Below are 22,244 nucleotides of genomic sequence, written 5' to 3' on the forward strand. Positions count from 1 at the left end.
GTAGAGATAATGTAAAAGCAATTACTTTAGCAAAGGCAATTTACTGAAAAATTGTTTTTTACTGAGCACCAACTTACTCAGTTCACGGGCTTGCTGCCAGGAAGCAGAGCCAATTAGTGCCACTTACTATGGGGACACTGAGATGTGGCCATCTGCCTGCTGAGACTCACCCCATATCTTTTCACCATGCCACGCGATTCCTCTGTGTCAATATGAATACCCTTTCCAACCTATTCTCAGCAATATGCATTGATACGGTATCTGTCATCCTGAATGATAACCCTGCACGTTACTAATGTAATAAACTAATCCAGAATTTATGTCTCTTTTTTTAATCATGATGTGTGACATGCCTACACTAGGCTTTACAGTAGTGTGAGACATATTGGTGTAAATCTAGCATTGCTCCACTGATTTCTGAATTTCCACCAGTATAACTGAGGCAAGAATCTGACCCTTTGATCATGATGCACTTCTGGGACTGAAGTTCAGATAACCCTGCAGTATACCAACAAACTGGAAAGGTAACTGAAAAATGTAAATGAAGGTTATATTCAGGTTTTCTTATCAAGGAAAACTGTGAACCAGCAGTGACATAAAAATCAGCTGGAAGAAAAGATAAGCCTCTGTGCTTTTTCTGCCACTCATAGGATTTCTAAATTCAAGTAACACTCACAAAGTTTTTATAAAAAAGTAAATGTGTAGCCTTTTGGTTGCAATTCAAATTCTAATAAAACTGTTTATTGAACTCCTTGACCCCTTCCTGGAATCTGCTTGAGCTTCCCAGAACTTTGTGTCATGTGGTTCTTGGTCATTAATAACTAAGTATGACACAGCAGTTTAGACGCACAGCAGCCTTTCCTCCATTCTGCAGGCGCCAGGACAGAGCACAGAGAACACAAACAGCTCAGCCCAGGCTTCAGGATCCAGTCCCAGAGCAGTGCTGCCGTGATGCAGCAGCAAGCAAAAAGGGCAAAGGCAGGAAGTGATTCATCTGAGTACAGTACAACGTGCGGGACATGATCAAAAAGATCCCAACCTTCAGTCAGGACAAGTACAGTACTGGGCAAACGGCTCTAGGCTCCATCCTGGATATTAGATCCATCTCCCACTCTGTTTACACTGAAAGACTCCTCCACCAGCCAGCTGTGCATTAAAAGCAGCGTCTGGTGCTAAAGAGGGTCAGTGAATCGAAAGACCTCTGAATACATGGCTGATCTATTCTGTCCACCCACTCATTTACGTTTATATAGCCCTTCTGGCTTTTGCCTGGAAATATTTGGCTTTCAAACTAGAGATCTCTCCAGCAGTTCTCCTCCAGCTTTTGGACTGCTTTACTGTTCCTTGAATCTACTTAGCCGTTTCCCTGCCAGTTCCCAACCCCTCAGCCCCTCTGTCCCGCCCCAGCCCCATGGCTAATTTATCATCTCTTCTTATGACAACTGGACTTTAGCTAAGAAATTTTGAGTATCAGTTTCCAAAGGGCAGAGCTGTTGTGTCTGCTGCAGCAAGATACATTCCAGGTACATTCTGCCCCACCAATTATATGCTTAAAAGAAAAAAAAGGGCAGGGATATTGCTGTATGGAGACGCTAATCACATTCTAGTGTGAGATGCTGCGCTTCAGCTACAGTGGGATGAATCAGACTCATTGTGAATTGATTCAAAAGTCATATCTTTGCCAAATTTGGACTTAGTTACACATATGCATCTCCTATAAACCAAAGAAAAAACCTGTATGGACCTATGGGGGAAATGAGTTTAATTTTGATCGAGTTCCTTGTGCTGTCAATCACTGCAATTTCACTGGAGTGGCTCCAAACTTGCTGTAGGAACTTGGGTGGTGAGGGAGAGGGAGGAGAGAAAATTGAAATCTCAAGTTAGGTGGGAAGTAATACATTACATCAAATTATGATTTTTTTTTCTTCCTATTTGTGTCCTAAGCTGCTTCTGCTTACTTCTCCCTGTCTCTCTCCATTGTATTTACAATGCATATTTGCAAACACCATTGCTCTGCATGCTCAGTTCAGTTAAAATTCATTTGTTAAGGAAACAGAAATGTCCCTGAATCCCTAGAATAAACGCTGCAGCACCTGAAGTCCATTATTACCTTCTACTCCAAGCATCAGGCATGCTTTGACCCACCTTCTCAAGCACAAACATGAACACAGCACAGGTATGTCATTTTCAACAAAAACGAGTCTACAGAAAGAAAAACATTTGCCTGCAAATCCAGTTCTCCCTCTGGGGAGAGAATGAGAGAATGAACTGCCTATGGCAGGTCTGATTTGTGTTGCTTTATGCAAGGCTGGAAGGTGTTCAGAAAGTATGGTGATGGGACTGGTATTGACACTACTCTAGAAAGGACCCAGCATTCATTTCAGAGAAATAAAGGGCTCATCTAGACAATGAGATATTTAATATTTTAGTATATCTAACTAAGTTAATTTAAAACATGTCAAAGGCTCACTGTCTTATCTGTTCTACTGTTAACTGGTGTTAGCTAACACATTCCACATCCCGGTCTAGACAAAGCCTAGAAGCAAGGAAAGCAAACGAATGACACATGGAGTAAGGACTGTACCAGAGAGAAGAAACGAAGGGAGACGCTGTGAGAAAAGAAGCACAGACAAAGAGGAAGACAATGAAATGGAAAAAAAATAACACTATCGTTATAATGAACAGGACCAGCTGAGCTTTCGAGGGGTGCTCTTTTTCCTAATCCATAACACATGCTTCTTCTTAACTCCAGTTATGTGTTTGTTTATTTGTTGTGTGTTTTTGTAAAATGAATCAGCCTTAGAAAAAACCCATGGATTTAAATTACAGAGGGCAAAAATCTCATTGTACGTCAACTACTTTGGCAAACCCCATAGGTAGTTAAAGAGGAAAAGCTACTTGGGAATTTTCCGATGAAGAGTTTCTCTGTTTTGTTTTTTTTTTTTTTTAAAGGAAAATTACACTATGTTGAACCTGAAACTTTTCATGGCAACATGGCATTGGAACTGTCCTATTTTGTATAAATATTAAATATGCATTGAACTTGGTCTCCCACATCCCATAGAAGTACTCCAACCACTGTAGCTCAAAATTATCTCTTTAGTTCCAGTGATCTGCTGAATTTTTAATCAAAATAGAATAGCACAACAGGAGAGCCCTAAAGCAACCACTGATCTGGTGATTAATACCCTCACGTTAGACTTGGGGCATGAGTTCTACTTCTGCGTTTGACTTATGAAATCTCTCACATTCCAGCTAATTGTCCTAGCTACTGGGCTATTAATTATTTTGGGGTAATGCTTGCATGTTCTTCAAGGACAATTTGGGAAGGTGAACATAGTGATGGTGGCTCCTACTGAAAGCTCTTGAGGACAGTAAGCTTTGGTCCTTCACGACCAGGTGGCCAGACATGTTTTCAAGTGACTGAAACGGAACCACTTCCTTGTTACATTAGTGCGTGGATGTTCTGTCACAATATGGGACATATTCTGGTCACATAACCTAACCAGAGCATTACTGTTACATTATCAGATACGAGGGACATCTGCATTTTCGTCATATGACACAGATATTTCCCATGATTTGGCAGAGAAAAGGTAGCAGAGAACAGGATGAAGACCACTCGAGATAGGCACCAGGCTCATGGTCTTCTCCCTGACCATTTGTGTCCTCAGGAGAAGAGGCAGCAGGAAGTAGACAGCAGGGCACAGGAAGTGTTCAGGAAATTTCACTTAACAGTTAAAACCTCTATGTGAATGAAGCCTTGAGCCTGTTTTGCTTCAAACAATGTTCCATTCAAATTATGACTCAACTTTTGGGGCCTGATCCAAAGCCCACTGAAGACAATGAGAGTTTTTCCATTGACTTGAGCAGCCTTTGGATGAGGGCCTTGATCCTGATCCTGAAAGCCTGATTCACATGAGAAAGGCTACACAAAAAAAGATCAAATCCAGAAATCCTTGTTGAGATTGTGCCCAATCCTTTCCTAGGGAAGTATACCAAATTAAACCAATGAAGCCAATTTAGTCTGATTGTCTGCTCACTATCCTGAACTTCACATAACATTTGATGATCACAGGGATTTATAAGGACAAATCCTTGGTCCTACACTTTTGCAGAAGTGTTCATGTTTGCAGAGCTGATAAACTGTTTTTCTTCCGTCTTGACTTTATTTTGTTTGGGAGTGTTATCAGAATGCAATTCATGAACCATTTAGTATAGGCTTCAGTATATGTTACACAGTTCATGTTAAAGCCCAAGGTCCAGTTATACTTAAATGTGTTGTCTTTGTTACAGAAAGCTAAGGTGTTCAAACTGTAATGTAGATAAAATAAGTAGGACTTACTTTTAGTAGCTAATGCTTTCACGTGCTGTTTTTTGTGGGCAGGGTTTTTTTTTAGTAGAAAAGGTATAACCTTTTTCAGCTACTTTTGAAGATATACCTTATTATATTTGAATAAGATGTCTTTAAACCCCAGTATTCAACCATAAAAGAAGAGAAAGACCAAACAATGCAACATTTGGGCTTTGCAACTTCCTCCACATAGGCTGTATTTTCAAAGCAAATACCAGCTGGAATGATTTTCTAAATTCCTATACATTAGTCTGTATACAAACATACTGTCCAACTGTAACTCTTTGACTGGGCAGTTACCTGTTGTGACACCTTGCTTACAAACATACAGCTGGAGATCACAGCGTGTATTAAAATCTCTTGGATGCTACTAATCATCAACTCAACTCAGCATGTTTATTTTGTGCCTGAGGAAGCTTTTCATACAAATACTGTTAGCCCTTTTCTTCAGTGCACACTATATGGTATATAAATAATATTTGATTGTCCTGGTGGAGTTACAACACAAAAAATGCTTTTACTCATATGGTTTGTATTAACTTTACAAGGGAAATACAGTATATGGGGAAAATATTTTTTTTTTTTTTGTATAACCATGTCTACACCCTGGCTGCTGCCACAGGACTGTTTTGGTTAACACAATGAATGATATGGCCTTGATACGAATGGGGTCCAATGTGACAAAGAGCACAAGCAATACAGTAAGGAGTGCTAATGAGGGGAATGGAAATACATCAGCTCCTTTACCTCCACATTCAACCTTGCAGAAAATTTACTTTGGTGATTTCTGTCAAAGCTTTACCTTGTAAAGCTATGCTGCCTCATTTTCAAGCACAGCCAAAACCTCAGATTGCCTCACAGAACTGAGTGCTCCAGGATCCATAAACGTCATTTCCCAGGATAATCCTTGACTTTTGTTTGAGTCTGTTATTTCCCACTTAATACCCACAGCTTTTTAATTGGTTATTATTATTTCTTATTATATTTGAAAATTTTAAGAGTCTCTTAAGAAGCAAAAAAGGGGATGTAATTAAAGAAAAATGTAGAGAATAATCCAAATCCAGTGTGACTTTACAGATGTGACAGACATTGATTCTTGCCCCTGGGGAGGGAGACAGGAAGCTGTGGTGGGCCAGAGCTCTCAGCCATCATTTGACTGCAAAATATTCCCTTAGGACTAACTTTGTAAAATACATTCACACAATAACCGTTCAGTAGCTCCTGCATGCAAACTCTGTGACGTAGACTGTACTGGTGCTGTGTTTAAGTTAGGATGATCTTTTACATTATTTTGATGCCAGTGTAATACAATGGACATTTATTTACTTGATTTAAAAACAACCATTGACCTGCCACATGACTTCAGGCAAGTTACTTCTGTGTGCTGTTTTTTATCTTCTGGTAGCCTTTCAGACCTTTAGTTCCTCTTCTAATAATAAATAAAAGTATAAACAGTGATTACAAGAAAAGGAAAAGATGCTATATGAGTACTGTACATGGAGACTGAAGAAGGTAATACAACACAATCAATTTTCAAACAGCATCTGCACCCAGACTTGATACAAAATCAGACTAATTTTATATGTATGGTTTCTTTTGCACCCCATTTTGAATGTTTAGCTCTTTTGACTTGTTTGCTAGGTCAGTTCATACACTGTCATTCCAAGTAGTAAGTACAAGACCAAACTCAGTTTTAAGTTAGATTATCATTAAAAATAAACAGAGATTAACACAGTGCTCCTACCATTGACTTTGGTGGGTATTGAGTTCATATGAAGATGGCATTACTACATGCTAATTGGTACAAAATTTCATATGCTGTACTAAAGACTTAACAATAACTTATCATCATTAGACTTAAGGACATGCACAGACAGTTCCTTGAATGCCAAATCTCCTACTCAGTGGGCTATGCACAACGACAGCCAGACACGCTGTATAGTATCTGTAAGAGATCCTGATCATACTGTTGATTAATATTCAAGCTAGCTTTCAAAACACAGCTTTGAGACTGAAATGTCACTTATCATGAAGAGAGGATCTGTAAAAACAGAAATGGGAAGATAAGGAGGACGAGACTGGAAAGCACAAAGGGTCTCCCAGTGCCTCCCAGTGCTGGAATGATCCTAGCCTGAAGAAGCCAAGATGGGTGACTTGATTATAAAAAAGGTGGTAAACAGGAAAAGATCATGGAGGGAAAAAATAAACATATAAGGCTCAAATAAGACTGATACAGAAATCCCATACACTAGTTGCTGTTAATAGTTAGTGTCTGTGTGACACATTCACACCATAGCAGGGTGGGTGGGGCTGTTTTTTGATCATTGCCTGATTGACGTTAATGACATTCTTCCAATGGCTGTGGCTTTCCTCATACCACACCCAGGAGGGGTCAGAGGCACATTCCTCCTGAGTATTAATGTGAAAAAACATATTTTTAGTCAAGTTGTTAAATGATGCCAGGTGTTTGCTCTGGTTGCCTTAAGTAGTCTAGCATTGTCAAAGCTCAGCCTGAACTTCCCAGCAATGTGTAACTCAGCTCTTGAGATTGCACCAGCTATCTGTTTTTAATCCAAGTCCAGGTACTAAACTGATTATACTCATCCCTATGATAACGCCTCCTGTGCAGTGGAAGACAGCAACATCTGTGAGTGTGGACACAAGCCCAGCATAGCATTGTGAATTGCCATGTTTATTTGTGTTGCCTAGAAGCCCCATTTACAGATCAGGAGCCTGTGTGATGGACATAAAACAAAAGCATTGCACTTTCCATGGAAGGTTTATTTACCTCTGTTGCTTTTGTTCTGTCTGCCATGAAAAGCCTTACTTCTGCCAGTGAAAAAAAAGCACCAAAAATGGAAATGGGCGTAGGTCCACTGCCTTAAATACATCAGTGTAAGATGTGAAGCAGTCATCCAGTCCAGATTATCAAAGCATTCTGCAAAGCTGAAACCTTGTAACAAGCTAAACTCCGGGCTTCTGAGCCCAATTCCCAAGGCCACTGAGAACCTCCAAGTAACAGCAAGAAAAGAACAGTAGCCTCTTAAGAAAGAAGTCCATACAAATGCATTCCTTGTTTTGAAAATGAAAGTTGACATTTTCAGATGCTGTGTACATAAATAAGAGGTCACACTGCCATGCTGAACACTCAGCAGATCCCAGGAAAGCTAATGGCAACTGTTAAAGCTCAGAATTCTGGAAAATCAGAATCTTTCTACGTTAGGCCCCTAATTTTAGGAATTTCAGTTTATAAATAAGTGATTCATGCCACACCTAAATTCAATAATGACAATGAATCTAGCAAAATCAATGTACTGAAGACCTCCAGAGATAGTTTCGTAACAGCTTTGTAGGATGTCTGTGAAACCTGTATGCTGTGGTATTCACACTAGCTGTGCTACTATAACCGTGGCAAGGCTGGTGTTTGCATGTTCCGTCCTGTTCTCTCTTCCACCCTTACAATCTCTCATTAGGATCAGTAACAACCCTATGGAAGCAAAACGCAGACTAGCCTGGATTGTTCCAATGTCTCCAAACGTGTGGCGCAGCAGAAGGCTGCACGCATGGAGGAGAGGGAGGGATGCCTTTCTCTTTTCTCCCTTGTGCACACAGAGGTGATGGCTTAGCCCACACCTGATCACGACAAGACAGGCTGTCAGTTGATCAGGCACTGCACAATGGCTGAACTAATGCTCCTCACCCCCAGCAGAGAAAATGTATGGGCACTTTTAATCAGAGACACAGTAAGTACCACGTTCCATCCGTACAGACCCCTGCACAGACCACAGACCACTGTCATGTAGACCTCAAGTTTGAACTCATTTCACACTGACAGGTACATCATTACGTATATACACAACTAGGAATCTTTCAGGTATTGAAATTCCTTCAGGGTCTGAAAACCTGGTTAGGGGTGTGAGTACAGATCTATTTATAGCAAGATAAATATTTGTGTAAACATATAGAGAAAAAGAAGGCAAATCTTTAAATTAATTAGAACATACTCTGAAAAAGTGAGATTTAAGTAGTGAAAAACTTTCATATAGATGTTCTGGATTAATTTCCTAGATAGTATTTTCTAGAACAGAGATCTAAATCAGTCTTTTAACAGTCTGTCTACTTCCAGATTTTGCAAGAGCAATTTTTTATTTTTTTCCAATTTCCCTGGTGACCCAGTCACATATATGCATTTTCTCAGGATTACAACAGTGATTCCTTCTCGATGATGGTTCTATTCTGCACTTTATATTAAGGCTGAACATTGAGGCTCAGAATGTTAATCATGAAAAGAATAACAGAATAATCAGTGGTTGCTTACAGAGCAGTGAAGTTGAAGATCAGCTGCTGAGGACAAATACCAGACACGAACAGGCTTCAGAAGAACAGAGTCCTGAAATACTTAAACACAATATAGTTCCCTTAACATAGCCCTTTGAGGTCACAATCTTTTCTAAAACAAAACGTCTTCCATACAGAACACACTTGACATCTATGTCAGGCCTTTCCAGAGGAAAATGGGGATGGGACACAGGCTTTCACTAGGCAGGGGGGTTCTCACTGTAACTAGCCAACTTCACCATGTGACTAAAGACGCAACTTCTGTGCAAATCATTCCAATAAGCAGCTGTATGCTTTTTCAGCTACATCCTATTAGTTGATCATGTTCAATCAATTAAACTAAACTCAAAAAGTAACAGTGGAATTTTGTGTTCATGCATATATGAAAGAGGAAAAAACAGTTTTTATTATTATTCCTATGCTAGCAGGATCTGCAGACTAACCAAAGACTGGGGACCATAAAATGACATTCTATGCACACAGGCAGTAGTAAAGAATTTCAGGCAGCTTTGCTTAGGGTGTAAAGGAACATGCCATCAGAAGAGAAAAGTAAAGTAGAATAGCTGAGGGATTATTATCAACAGGCTATAGCTAGGCAAAATGAAGCACAAAAAGCTAAGTATGTAGGAACAGGATACTCTTATCTTTAAATGGCCTATGAGTTTTTAGTTGTGTTTTTAGTTGAACTTCTTACAGAGCAGAACCAGAGCTTGGACGTGTTGTGTCTTCAAATCATTTTTGTTGTATGGGAAGGAAAGACACAGCACATTGAGTAGGTAACTCAGGAAGCCTGTGACCAGAGTGGGTTTTCAGCTCTTCTGGCACACTCTAGAGTATCTGAACCATAAGAGTATTTTCTCTTTGGGATCCAGTCAGACAGACCGCTCTCCATTACAGCAATGTGCTACATAAGACTGGAAACAGAAATAATTCACATCCAATCTATACTTCCCAAGCATGGCTCCTCCTGCACACCAAAAATCTTTCATCTAACATCTTTGGTGGAGTCACTTATAAGCTACATCAATGACAGGAGACTTGGGGGGTTTGTGAACTGCCTCTTCTCATTGCTTTGCAAATCTGAGTCAGTCTCAGAAATAAGAGAGAGACAGGAAAAAATAGAAAGGGAGAAGTGGTTAAGGCATTCCTCTGTGACGCAAAAGGCAGTGATGTCAGAATTCGAGACCACAGACACCTTTGCCAAAATGAATGGGATTCCAGCAGGCTCCAGCTGGTCTCATGGTTTGTGCATTCTGCGTTGTTTCCTGGATACCAGCAATTCCCAGCTGTAAACTGAACAACCATTAACCCTTCCCTGTTGTGGGTTTCCAGGCAGTCACTCACGGGGGGAAGTTTTTCCCTTGCTGGTGAAAGATTCCAATATTTCATAATCAGGCATCTTGTATGAATCAATGGCTAGTTTAAAAATAACCCCTTGACCCTAACTGTCTGGGAGAGCCATCAGAACAATGAAAAAGAGAAGCTTTTATACAAAGCAACATTTCTTATCTGATCCCTCAACTGCTTCCCTGCGCCTTTGAGTTTCATTCCCCATTTACCCATGTGACTTACTACCTTTTTCACTTTCCAGGATCTCATTTTTCCTTTCCTACTTTTTTTTCTTCTTTTTTTCTCCCCTCCTTCAAGCTCACTTCTTTTTCTTCCTATCTCTGGAATGAGAAGATGAGGCATGGCTTTAGCTCTGAACTTACACGGGGCATAGATCTGAAATCCTGGACCTGACATACAACTCCCAGAAATTTTTGTGAGGGAAAGCATCCAAATTCTTAATCTAGTGGCTGATTCCCTCCTGGCACAAACTGAAAACCTAATTTTGGATCTCAAACCCCTGCACTTCCCGAAAGTAAAAATCTAGGCATGGATTTTTTTGGCTGAACTAGCCCTCCCACTGCTGGGAGTGAACAAGAGTCTGAACTCAGGCCAGACCAAAATAATCAAATATCTGATTTATTAATCACTATTAATCAAATTGCATTTAAGCTGCACGGGCAGGTCCCACTGCTCTTCTCTCCTGGTACTGACTGGAAGAACACACAGCCAACGAAAAACATAACACAGACTGAGACATCAGAACAAATCTCATCAACTGAGTACTAATCTTCAGAGCGGAAAGTATGAGTTACTTTGAAAATTGCTATGCATTCAAGTAGTGAAAAGACAAATACATACAACATCAGAGCAAGTTAAAATACAATTGTTACATTTTTCAACAGTGAGAGGATATACTTGTCCAAAACCTAAACATTTAAAGTAACTCCATTAAGAGCTAAATTCCATTTCTAGCCTGATCAGCACAAACTGCTGCTGCTGTCACACTAAGCCCATATACACTCTGATTATGTTATCTGAAAAGAAATGTGGGTCAGTGATTCCCAATCAATAAGCACTACAGTCCTGCTTGAGACTCTTCGCGCTACACCTTGTGCTGATGCAATGAAGGACAGGCTCTCCCGTCACCACTGCATAGAACTATCGGGGTAGCCAACCTCACCTGCATGTTTCAAACTCGCTTAACCAGCTGAGAGTTTAAACAGGGCAAAAGTTGGGTTCTTTTTATTTCCTTTCTAAGTTTTGAGCTTTTATGGTTCGTGCATTCACATTTTTCTCTACTAACATGAAAATTGATAATTCTGATGTGGCCAGAAAGTTCTACTTTAAGAAAAATAATAAAATATGAAATCTGGAAACTCCGATCCTGCAACCTCATCTTTCTTGGCATGTGGTTAGGCCACAGTGCCAGTGGTTAGATCCCCATTCACAAAACGGGCCTCAGCCCCCAGCAGTGTATCACAGGACAACTTTTGTGGAAGCTGAGCACAAAGACAACCATTCTGGCAATGCTGGAGAGAGTGGTTCTGCCACCCCTCCCCATCTTTCATAAGCCTACCGCAGTCCAGCTCACAGTAAGGCTGCAATATAATTAGACAAACTCATGTTTTTCTCTTTCAACTTGTAAAACACTATGCACTAGCCTATTTGATAAGACAAGAGTCAGTAGGCCTTATTCTGTAGAACATTTTATTTCTTCCTGCACTACTACATAGATGTATTATTTACCACAAGCTCAAGCAGTGGGGAAGTGTAATTCCAGACCCTCAAGTCTTTAGAAATAATAAAGGTGAATTTTCCTTGAGCAAGAGAGAGATACAAGAAAGAAGGTTGGTAAACTAAGCAAAATGAAGAGTGAAAAAGAATATGATTTCTGGCTATAAATACATCAGGAAGAAAATAGGAAAGGAAGGAAAAGAACAGTTTAAGCTAAATATTATTGCTGCTGTAAGAGCAAATAGGCATGAACTGACTACTAATAAACTAAGGCTGAAAATTAGAAGGCTCCCAACCAATTCAACAATCTGATTCTAGGGCTGTTAAACATGGGAGCAGCAGAGACCAAAACCCTAGCTTAAGAATAAAACTGTTAAGGCAATGAAAACAATTGTATAACATGATACTTCTGAGAAGGCACTTGAGTCAGCATCCCAAGCAGTCCTTCGCAGGCCTGTATTTCTGAAAGTTTCCCTTTTCTTTTTAGCTGCTTTAGCATAGCAGACAAGCATTTCACTTTCACTTCACTTGCAGCAATGTTTTCATTTCTGAGACCAAAGAGGAAGAGGAGAGGTTGTGTTGCAGTCCAGGGGCTAAGACATGAAACGCTCGGCCAGTTGGGCTTCTATTCCCACCCTCTCAGTCTCTCAGTCACTAACTTCTTGCATGATCCTTGATCATTCTGTTTCCATCCATTTTGACTCAGTTTATACCAGGTCAGAGCTAAAAATAGATACATATCTTTATTATTTCTACTGTAGTAGTGCTGCAGAGCCAAACACTACATTTCATGTGGAATACAATGCCCATCCTCCAAAGTATTTATTACTAGGTATATATAATAAGCAAATATTGGGAGTAAGCATTAAGTCAAAAGGAGCTGATCCTGATCAATGTGATGAAGCTCCCTTATTAGCTTTGAAAAGATCTTTGGGATCTTTGAGTCCCAGAAAAGTGACACCATTGATACAGGTTAAATTATCTCTACAGGGCCTAAAGATGCACACATATGGCACTAATAGTAAACAACTAATATTAAATAGGAAAGTATGATAATGCAAACAGTATAAAAATCTGAATTGTAGAATTATAGAATACTTTAGGTTAGAAGAGACCTCAGGAGGTCATCTAGTTGTGCTGGTTTTGGCTGGGATAAAGTTAATTTTCTTCATAGTAGCTAGCATGGGGCTATGTTTTGGATTTGCGCTGGAAACAGTGTTGATATCACAGGGATGTTTTAGTCACTGCTGAGCAGTGCTTACACACAGTCAAGGCCTTTTCTGCTCCTCACCCCACCCCACCAGTGAGTGGGCTGGGGGGGGCACAAGGAGCTGGGAGGGGACACGGCTGGGACAGCTGACCCCAACTGCCCAAAGGGCTATTCCATACCATATGGCATCATGCTCAGCATATAAAGCTGGGGGAAGAAGAAGGAAGAGGGGGACGTTTGGAGTGATGGCGCTTGTCTTCCCAAGTCACCGTTACGCGTGATGGAGCCTTGCTTTCCTGGAGATGGCTGAACAACTGCCTGCTGATGGGAAGCAGTGAATGAATTCCTTGTTTTGCTTTTCTTGCGTGTGCGGCTTTTGCTTTACCTATTAAGCTGTCTTTATCTCAGCCCACAAGTTTTCTCACTTTTACTCTTCCAATTCTCTCCCCTATCCCACCAGGGGGGAGTGAGCGAGCGGCTGTGTGGGGCTTAGTTGCCAGCTGGGATTAAACCATAACACTAGTCCAACTCCCTCACTCGCAGCAGGCCAGCTCGAATCAAACTGAATAGAAAAGATGTCTGACAAGGCAGTCATGCCAGAACAGGCCTTTTCAATTCTACAATTGCCAAAGAAAGTACAGTCCTGCATGGCCTCAGCAGCTCCTGAGCCAAAGTTTCTGTGATATTCACTGTGATGTTCACACAGACCTCTGGGTTTCCCAGCTTGGTAGAAATTAATTACATTTGAGTCTTGCTCTTAAAATCATTGGTTGTCCTGTGATAATTATCAACATGGAACCCCATAGGAAGATGCTGTAAAAGGCCAGTCAGGTTACTAATATCAAGCTGCATTAAAGAGCAGCCAGCCCAGCACACGATTATTAGTCACAACAGAGATTAAACAAACCTGCTTGGCCTCTTTCCCCTTTGCTTTGTACTGATGTTCACAGATAAACCTATGCGAGAGAAGCTGGAAAGAACTGAATGTCCTGTGGGAGCTCTTATCAAGACGAGGGAGGGAACAGTGAATAACCACTCAGCAAGTCACCTTCTAAGTTTAAAAAGCAGCCTGTTGTTTTAAAGTATGTTAGTCATCAACAAGTTGGCTGGAATGTTCTTAATTTCCTCAGTTCCCCCTCTCCACTATCCCTCTGCTGGGATTAGCTAGCTGGTTTTCCTTATGCTTTTTTTATAGACAAGACCAAAAAATCTTTTGCCTGTTTTTAGAATCTAACTTGTGTCATCTTGTTTGGAAGGCTAACATATGTTTGTTCTAACATATGTTTGTTCTTCCTCCTTTGAACTGTAAACTCTTGGGACAGGGACTTTTTCTCATCCAGTATTTGTCCAGCACCAGCACAACCATCTTCATCAGAGCCTTTCTCTGTTCCTGGCATACAAACAGTAACTCCAAGCTACACAGTATTTGCTTCTGCAATTCTTCACCACTGGAAATAGACTCAACTCCTGGCAGCTAGAACCTGATCAGAAAAGGCCACCATCAAGGTCAACCCAGGGTGTCCCAGGAGATGTCTGGCTGAGATGTGGAATGGAGTTCTCCTGCTCTGCCCTTCTCTCTAGATTCTCACTTGTGCACAAAGATGCAAAGATACATTTCCCAATATGACACTCAGTCACATTTTTCACGTTTCTGTTATTTAAAAACAATAGTGCACATGATCTACACAGGATTGACTGATTGAGGCCTCTCTTAAAATGTAGATTCAAAAATATAAACATCAATTTCTGGCATATAGCCAAGCTGACCACAAACAGCAGAACAGACCCTACCCCACTGCACTGCCACAACTCCAATAACAGTGATTCCAGTATCAGCTTTGCTATTCCCAATTCATTCTGGCTTCAACTCCACAGCAGTAACACTTTCTAGCCCTCCTTTTTCTGTACAGTTCCCTTCCCTTCTGACCTTCCAGTTCAAGGAAGAAGAAACTAAAGATTCATTTTTTCTGTATTCTATCAGGATGCCAGGATATCCTATATTGTTAGCAATTACTATTATTAATCATCTGTAATTTCAGAAGTACAGATGGTTTGCTTAGCAAGTACAAAACACAGAATAGGTTGGGCCAGTAGGAGGTAGATACTTAGCAAACATCTCTACTCATAGTTCTTATGGTTAATTCCTCAGAGTAGCTTCTCATCAATACTGCAGTCACTGATTTTTTTTTTTAGTTTGCCAATTTGGTTATAGCATTTGACTCCAACTTGATCTCAGGATCAACTCCTCTTAGGGAAAATGCCACCACTGCCCTCTCCTGTCCTTTGCTTGTCTTCTGTTTTCATTCCTCCTTTTCCCAATTTTTCATTAACTCTGAACCTACAATCTTCTTATGGATGTGACACAGAAGAATGCCTAGGAAATTTTTTGTGCCCTCTTCTTTGTCATATTTAGAAGCCCTCAAGACACAAATCGTCTCTTTTCTGCATTTGTTTGTATGGCACCCAGCACAAGAGGTTTTGCCAGGGGCACTGACTACCAGCATAATGTAATATCCACTCCTGTGGCTATACCACAATCTGCATAGCTTTCCAGCTCTCACTTCTCACTACTGTTAAAATAAGTTCAATGATATAAAATTGGCAGCATTAGGTTCTTGTTTTTCTGGCATTTCATACCAATATCTACTTCTGAAAACCTCTTTACTAGATTGTGGAAGAACTTTGGGCAAGCCTGTGTACTTTATGGAGCAAGAAGAGCATTCTAAGAGTGAAGACAAGTTTTGGGTAGCATCCCCTCTCCCACTGATTCTTGAAGATTTGGGTCTGTGCTGAATACTGATTAGTTTTGCTGAGAAATTTAACAAGTTATGAAATCTGCAATAGATACTGATAGCACAAAAATCTGAAAAATCATAGGCTAAATATGCTATGAAATCAGAGGTCAATGAGCATGCAAGAATATAGGCAGTGATTTCAAACACAACTAAGCACACAAACAGCTAATTGTGATTCCTTGCATGCACAAACTGCCTTAGATATAAAAGATGTGTGAATCACATATAAAACTAGGCACAGAGCTGTACACATGTACCACAGAGCATGTGCTATGCCTGCCCAATGGCTGCTCTGGTGAAGGATAACCCTAAAAGTAGAGAAGTCTCGGACTCAAAACTTCATTGAAGAGAAAAGTTGTTACACAGAGACAGACTATTAGGAATAATTAGGAAAATATTAATCAGACATAATAAGACCAGAGTCTCATTTTGTTCTGCATAAAAAGGAGAGACTTAGTATTTTAGTCTAGCCTTCTCCAACATAGTTGAGAAATAGCAGATTCCACATTCCACTACTATGACATTGACTGATAAAACAAAAGAAATGGATGTGAAGAATGTATGTAAAGATATGTTCCTTCTGCCTATGAAAGGCTGGACAAAATAATGTAAATGTTACTTCATGCTAGGACCAACTGCAGGTCAAGACATACTCTAAACATCACACACTTTAAGAAGTCATTTCACCTGAAATGTACAAATGTAATTAAACAATAAGCTATTTATGTTTATCCCCAATGTCATAAGCAGCAGTTACTAAAGAGGAAAAAATGTCGAAAGACCATTTTTGACCACATTAACACCAAAGCTCAATATACAGGCAGACAGAAGAGCGTGGCTAAATTCCTATCCATGTTTCTGGGAATGGGAAGGATTCAGAGCAATACAGACGACATCTGGACATGTGGGCACAGTATTTGTCACTACCATACTGGTTCAGTTCCTATCAGTGTTACTATTGGCTAGAAATAACTGGGAGTAGCAGAGAAAAGGTCAGGCCAGGGCACTTGAAGGATACTACCTCTGCTTTGTCAGGCACCTGGATCCCAAGTCTTCCTTCATTTGGAGTAGCAGGCACTGGTAATATCACATATCCAATTCCAGGTATGAGGGGGCCATGCATCACTTAGTAGTTAATAGTGACTCCAGGGGTAGCAGCAGTGAGGACAAGGACAAAAGCACAGGAATTAGAGATCTAAGTCCCTGAGGCTACAAAATATGTGAAAATACTTTCACATATAACAATAATACGATGATACTACATGATGCAGCTGGACACCAACCTATCCTCTCTTTTATGGACTCACAATAGGATTTTAAGTCAGAGAGCAAGGAATGAAAATTTTTCCTTTTTCCTTAGGGAAACCTTGTCATCCAGGTTTGGTCATATCATAACAACATGAAAGTCCATGTCAAAGGCAATGTAATGTTTTGTGACATTTTAAAGAAAAAACATAATTTGAAATGGGCCCACTGTGTGAATAGGCTCAGATGAAGACAGAGCCATATGATACAACCCTAAAAAGTCGCCTGCTTTTAGCGCATTGTTTCTACATCACTAGGTGATACATGCAAAGTGAAGGGAACAGACCAGTGATTTTATATATGACTTTGTGACTTGTCTCCCTCTTATCTGACATTTGTATCTCGTAATATCTCTGCCACATCTCAGATTTTGTCCTCTGTGTATGGCAATTTAGCTGTTTGCATAATGAGGTAAAAACCTATAGTTTAGGGAAAAAAATAACATTTTAAATCAGCCAAGCTGATTCTCCCCCTGCTTAATTCTTGTAGTGAGACAGACAATGAAGTCACTAGTTTGCCATAAACACCACTAAGATGTCAGAAGGTACACAAACTCCTGTCCCATCAAGATTCCATGTAACAAAATCAAATTCTCCTTTAGCTACAGAAGGTGATCAGCTTCACAGGATATCCTGAAAATCCCAGCCATCCCAGCACATCAGCCTCCAGCCCAACAGAAGTTTCTCTGAAGTAGATTTATAGGTCCAAAGCCAGAAGGGATTATTATGATCCTCTAATTTGACCTGAAAACTGAGGCTGTAATTCTTATTAAGCCTAAACTAACACATGCATTCTTGAAAGATGTCTAATCTCATTGCAAATGTTGAAAACCTGGTGAAGCCACTGCTGTCCCTGATAAACAACAACAATGTTTAATTACCTTCACTGCTAGCAAGTTGTGTATTATTTATTTTAAAGATTTTTTTTTTTTACTTTTGCTGCTAGCATGAAATCTTGTCATGTCTTTGTCTGCACAACTGAAATGCCCTAACTATTGCATGTCTTCCATTGCAAATATCTACACAGGGTGGTCAAGTAATTTCTAAAATCCTTCCTTTGAAATGAATTTAGCTTCCAAAATTTGTTTACCAGCTACTGGATTGTTTTTGTCTTTTCAATCCCCCTTCGGGATTTTTACATCCTGCTTTGAGTAAGCAGACTTCAGAACAAGACGTCGTGTTTAAATAACAGCATTATTAACAAGGAATCATTTCAATGTTTCTGGAGGTCTAATGGCTTTGTAAGCCATGAACAACTGTGTAACTTAAGGTGACAGCCTGGCTCTTCAGCCACTCCTGTTTCCTGATCCTGTGTGTTTAAATTATGTTGTTTTGGGGACCTTCTTTTTTTTTTTTTCTTCTCAGACTTTTTTTTGTGTGCTATGAAAAGAAGCTCTTCATGAAAAGTTAGAGGAGAACAATCTCCCTTGGCTTCTTGCCAGTTTCTGGAGGTAAAAGCATGACAAACAGCATTATTCCATAAAACTGACAAATAATCTTTGCCAGATTTTTCCCAATTAGAGGCTATAAATCTTTACAATGAAGCCCTTTATTTGTCCATAAACAAAGTCCAATTATACCTCACTAGGAAAAAGGAGGGGCAGGTGCTTCTACATTCATAATATGAGCACTAGTAAGATGGAAAGGCTTTGTTTTTAACTGTCTTAACTCTTTGTGTGCTGCAGCTGTGTTGCAATAATGATAACTTAACTCTGGATAACTGACCAGAGAGTTGTTGATGAACTTTGATGATACCCATCACCCAGAAGCACAGTATATCCAATCATTTCTAGTGCGGTATTTTCCACAAGAGTTTCTGGCACCATATACAGTCAATATCCATGCAAAGGACAACTGAGAACATAAATGGGGCAGTTAGTTAGAAAGTCCTGTTGCTACAGTCACCACCAAGCTCTTCATCACAAAATTGACTCATCACTGCCTTCAAGGTAGCTGTACTCTCAGAGATGTACTCTCTACCCTCCGTAATAGAACAATTCTGGATGTTTTTCCCATGGGAAAATCAAGGAAATGGACTTCAGAAAGTGGCCAGGCTCATGGCTTCCCCTAAAAAGCATCTCCTTTTTCTATTACCAAAGATAGACCATTGGACTGGCCCAGGAGGGTATTTCCTATGCTCGAACATTATTATTCTGAGGTTATTTATTAAACACAATGTATCCAGAGAGCTTTGTATCATAGTTGTCATATTTTATGTGTAATATTTATTTCAGTGAAGATAGTTCCACTTTGAAATTATTTTTCATTAAGATACATAGTTACAAAACTTTTTGTGACTATCTTCTTTCCTCTCATTGAACGTGATTCACTACTCTACTAGGACAGGCCATGATTCATTTGGTCTATGTTTTTTATTACGAGTCTTATTTTAGCAACTTGTTGTCCTTAATCCATTGGGATTAGATTTGATTACAGAACTAATACACTGGATAACCATAACCTGTCACATAAAACAACCATTCACCCTCATATTGGTAGTGTTTTATTTTATTTCAGCTTATTGAAAAATTACAGTGCATTTTTCTTCACTTTGTGTTTTCTGTGTAAAAGGAAACATTACATTGCATGTGCTATTAAAATAAAATTCTCATTTTTCTCCTTTATATTCAGAAAGAAAGTTGCTTCACTGCAAGTGGAAAGTGTTCAGTGTTTCTAAGGTGCAAGGCCACAGGTTGGTATTACATACATCAAAATCAAAATTTCCTGAGTTACTATGGGACTACAGCAGATTTGCGTGCTAGCCCTCTACATCTGGAACCACACATCTGGGAGACAAAATTAAAGCCAGAAGTTAAGCAAGTTGTAGCTTCCCAACTATGTAGCTAGAATTTCCAAAGTGACAGGATGTTGTGGTATCTCCCTGAAAACTGTCCTCACCTTGTTGATGAATTACAGTTCCTGTAATTTTTGGCCACATGGCATCATGTGATCCCATGATATCCAATAGTTTCACCAAGAGAATCCCAGTAGGATAACCCAACTTGGCTTCTGGTGACTACAAAAAAGCTTGCTAATCACTGGTTTAGAATGTGCATGTCAAAACATCTACTACATATGGCATTTGTGTGACTAGGTTTCTCCTTTTTAAGAAACTAAATATAGATTTAAATGCACTGGGTACTTTACTGAGGCAAAGTAAAAGTGTCCTGAATCAAAAATGGCAATGGAATTGCAAACATATAGCTGTTCCCACTGATATGGTTGGATTTCTGTTCCTACTGGGCTAGTAAAAGAAACAGTAAAAATGAAGTGGTGAGATGCAGACAGCTCATATGTTGCTCATAGCCTCATGGCAAGAGTTTACACACATTATCAGAGACTACAGGACTCAGCGTTCTTTTTCTTCTTTTTTTAAATGATAAAAACTAGAAGAGGAAAGGAAAGTGATAAATTGTGTATTTAATTATTTACTTACCTTAGCAAGGGTCTAATAGCCTGGCTTACCTAGTACAGAATCTGACTGCTCAAGACAGTTTGTTATAAAAAATGGAGTTACTTAAGAACTGCTACTCCAAGCAACACACTGCTATAACTAACTAAGAAAGGTGTTACACTTCATTACACCTCATCAGAGCTCTGGGGTCTGTAAAAGAATTGGAGCAGCCTAGATTGCCTTTGTCAAGGAAGTTGCGGGAAGGGATGTCTGTACTGAAACAGGAATGGGACATCTCAATAGTTTCATAATTTTTACAGTCTACTGAGGAGCTTTAGCACTTCTGTGAAAGGACTTTGAAATCTGGGTCACAGAGAGAAATATCAGGTTAGAGTTAACTACAGTATCCTAGCTCTTAAAATTTCAAGCTTCTTAGATTTCATATTTTTTCTGTAAACAATACTGGATTAGGAAGAAGCGATGTAATCTAGCAGATTGCATACCAGTGTGGAAGTTGGGAGAGATGTAGGGTTATGCCTGCTTCTACCATTGAGCACAACTGAACACGTCTCTTGCCCCTCTAGCCCTGCTTCCTCTCCTAGTATTTTGGTAATAAAGCAGATGATTCTCTCTTACTCAGTTTTGAACAATGATGAACCTCCTGAAGACAGGTCTTGCCTGAATCAGCTGGGGACTCACTGGCATCAGAGGACAAATTAGTAAATTTAATACTATAGAGGTTTTGCTTTTCTTTATTGCTGGTAGCTCAGCAGAAGCAGCTGCTCTCCCCACAGCAATAGGCGGTGTACAAGTCGAGTGAGTTTATCCAAAACAAACAACATTTTGTAACACAACATGCATAAGCTTCCCTTTCTCTTGCCTAATAAAGCAAGCTCAGACTTCATGAGGTTTCCCACTCTCACCAGAGCAAGGTGTTTATACTATGAATGTTTTAATTTTGTACAGAATGATGGCAAGATGGTTAGGAAAGTATTGGACTGAAGTGTTGTATTCCCCTTCATGACGAGGTGTACACTGTAGAGTGTCACAGAAGAGCCTGTGAATAATTCCTACAGACTTCCATATGAAAACAGAATTTATAAGGAATCTTCTCATCCCCCCAGCACTCCAGGAAAGAGTAAGGCATTATTTAGAGAGGAAGCATACCCATAAAACAGTCAAAGGATATTGGGTTTAATCCTGCTTATGCCATAAACACTCAGTGTGACTTCAGAGAAATCATTTAAATCTGATTTTTACTCAGTTTGTTATGGACTTCTGTGACAGCCAGTATCTGTTTGATTTGTCCTTAGTTTGTGTGCTATTTTCCTTCAAAAAATAAGTGACTGGGTCTGAAGAAATCCTGTGGAGGGAGTGAGAAATTGCTTCTTCCCTTGAGGAGAAATTGAGACTGGTCTGGGACAGAAGATTCCAGACCAGAAGAAAGAACATGACAGACAAATGGGAGCGAGACAGTCACAGCAAGGAGCTGCGAGCCTGCGGCTCAAATAGTGAGACTACTGAGAGAGACGATTGAGCAAGCACCCAAGGCACAGAGGTGATGGGAAGGGACCAGAGGAGCCACTGCCCACGCAGGGGGCAGGGGCACTTGTTTATAAGTTCTTTTTGTTTCTATTCTGTCTTAGCTAATTATTTGGAGTTTTCTTCATTTAAAAGGTTAAGTATTTTAATTTATATTCCAACACAACTTGGCTTTTTTTTATTTCTTTTGTTCTAGCTAGCCTGGGTCACTTGGTAACAAGTTCCAAAAAGTTGCCACAAT

At 39.9% G+C, this 22,244-nt stretch overlaps 1 long non-coding RNA gene across 2 annotated transcripts in view; it reads right to left on the minus strand.

Moving 5' to 3' along the window:
• LOC142416819 (uncharacterized) overlaps positions 1-8,715 on the minus strand; it is a 78,154-nt gene extending 69,439 nt beyond the window's left edge. Inside the window, exon 1 of one of the 2 annotated variants that reach the window (XR_012777837.1) lies at positions 8,673-8,715. This is a non-coding gene — a long non-coding RNA (uncharacterized LOC142416819). The remainder of the gene's footprint in view (positions 1-8,672) is intronic. The other variant, XR_012777838.1, reaches the window with a different exon arrangement.
• Positions 8,716-22,244: the final 13,529 nt, after the last annotated feature.

Source organism: Mycteria americana, chromosome 14 (genome assembly GCF_035582795.1).
Source record: "Mycteria americana isolate JAX WOST 10 ecotype Jacksonville Zoo and Gardens chromosome 14, USCA_MyAme_1.0, whole genome shotgun sequence".
Taxonomy (NCBI): Eukaryota; Metazoa; Chordata; class Aves; order Ciconiiformes; family Ciconiidae; genus Mycteria; species Mycteria americana.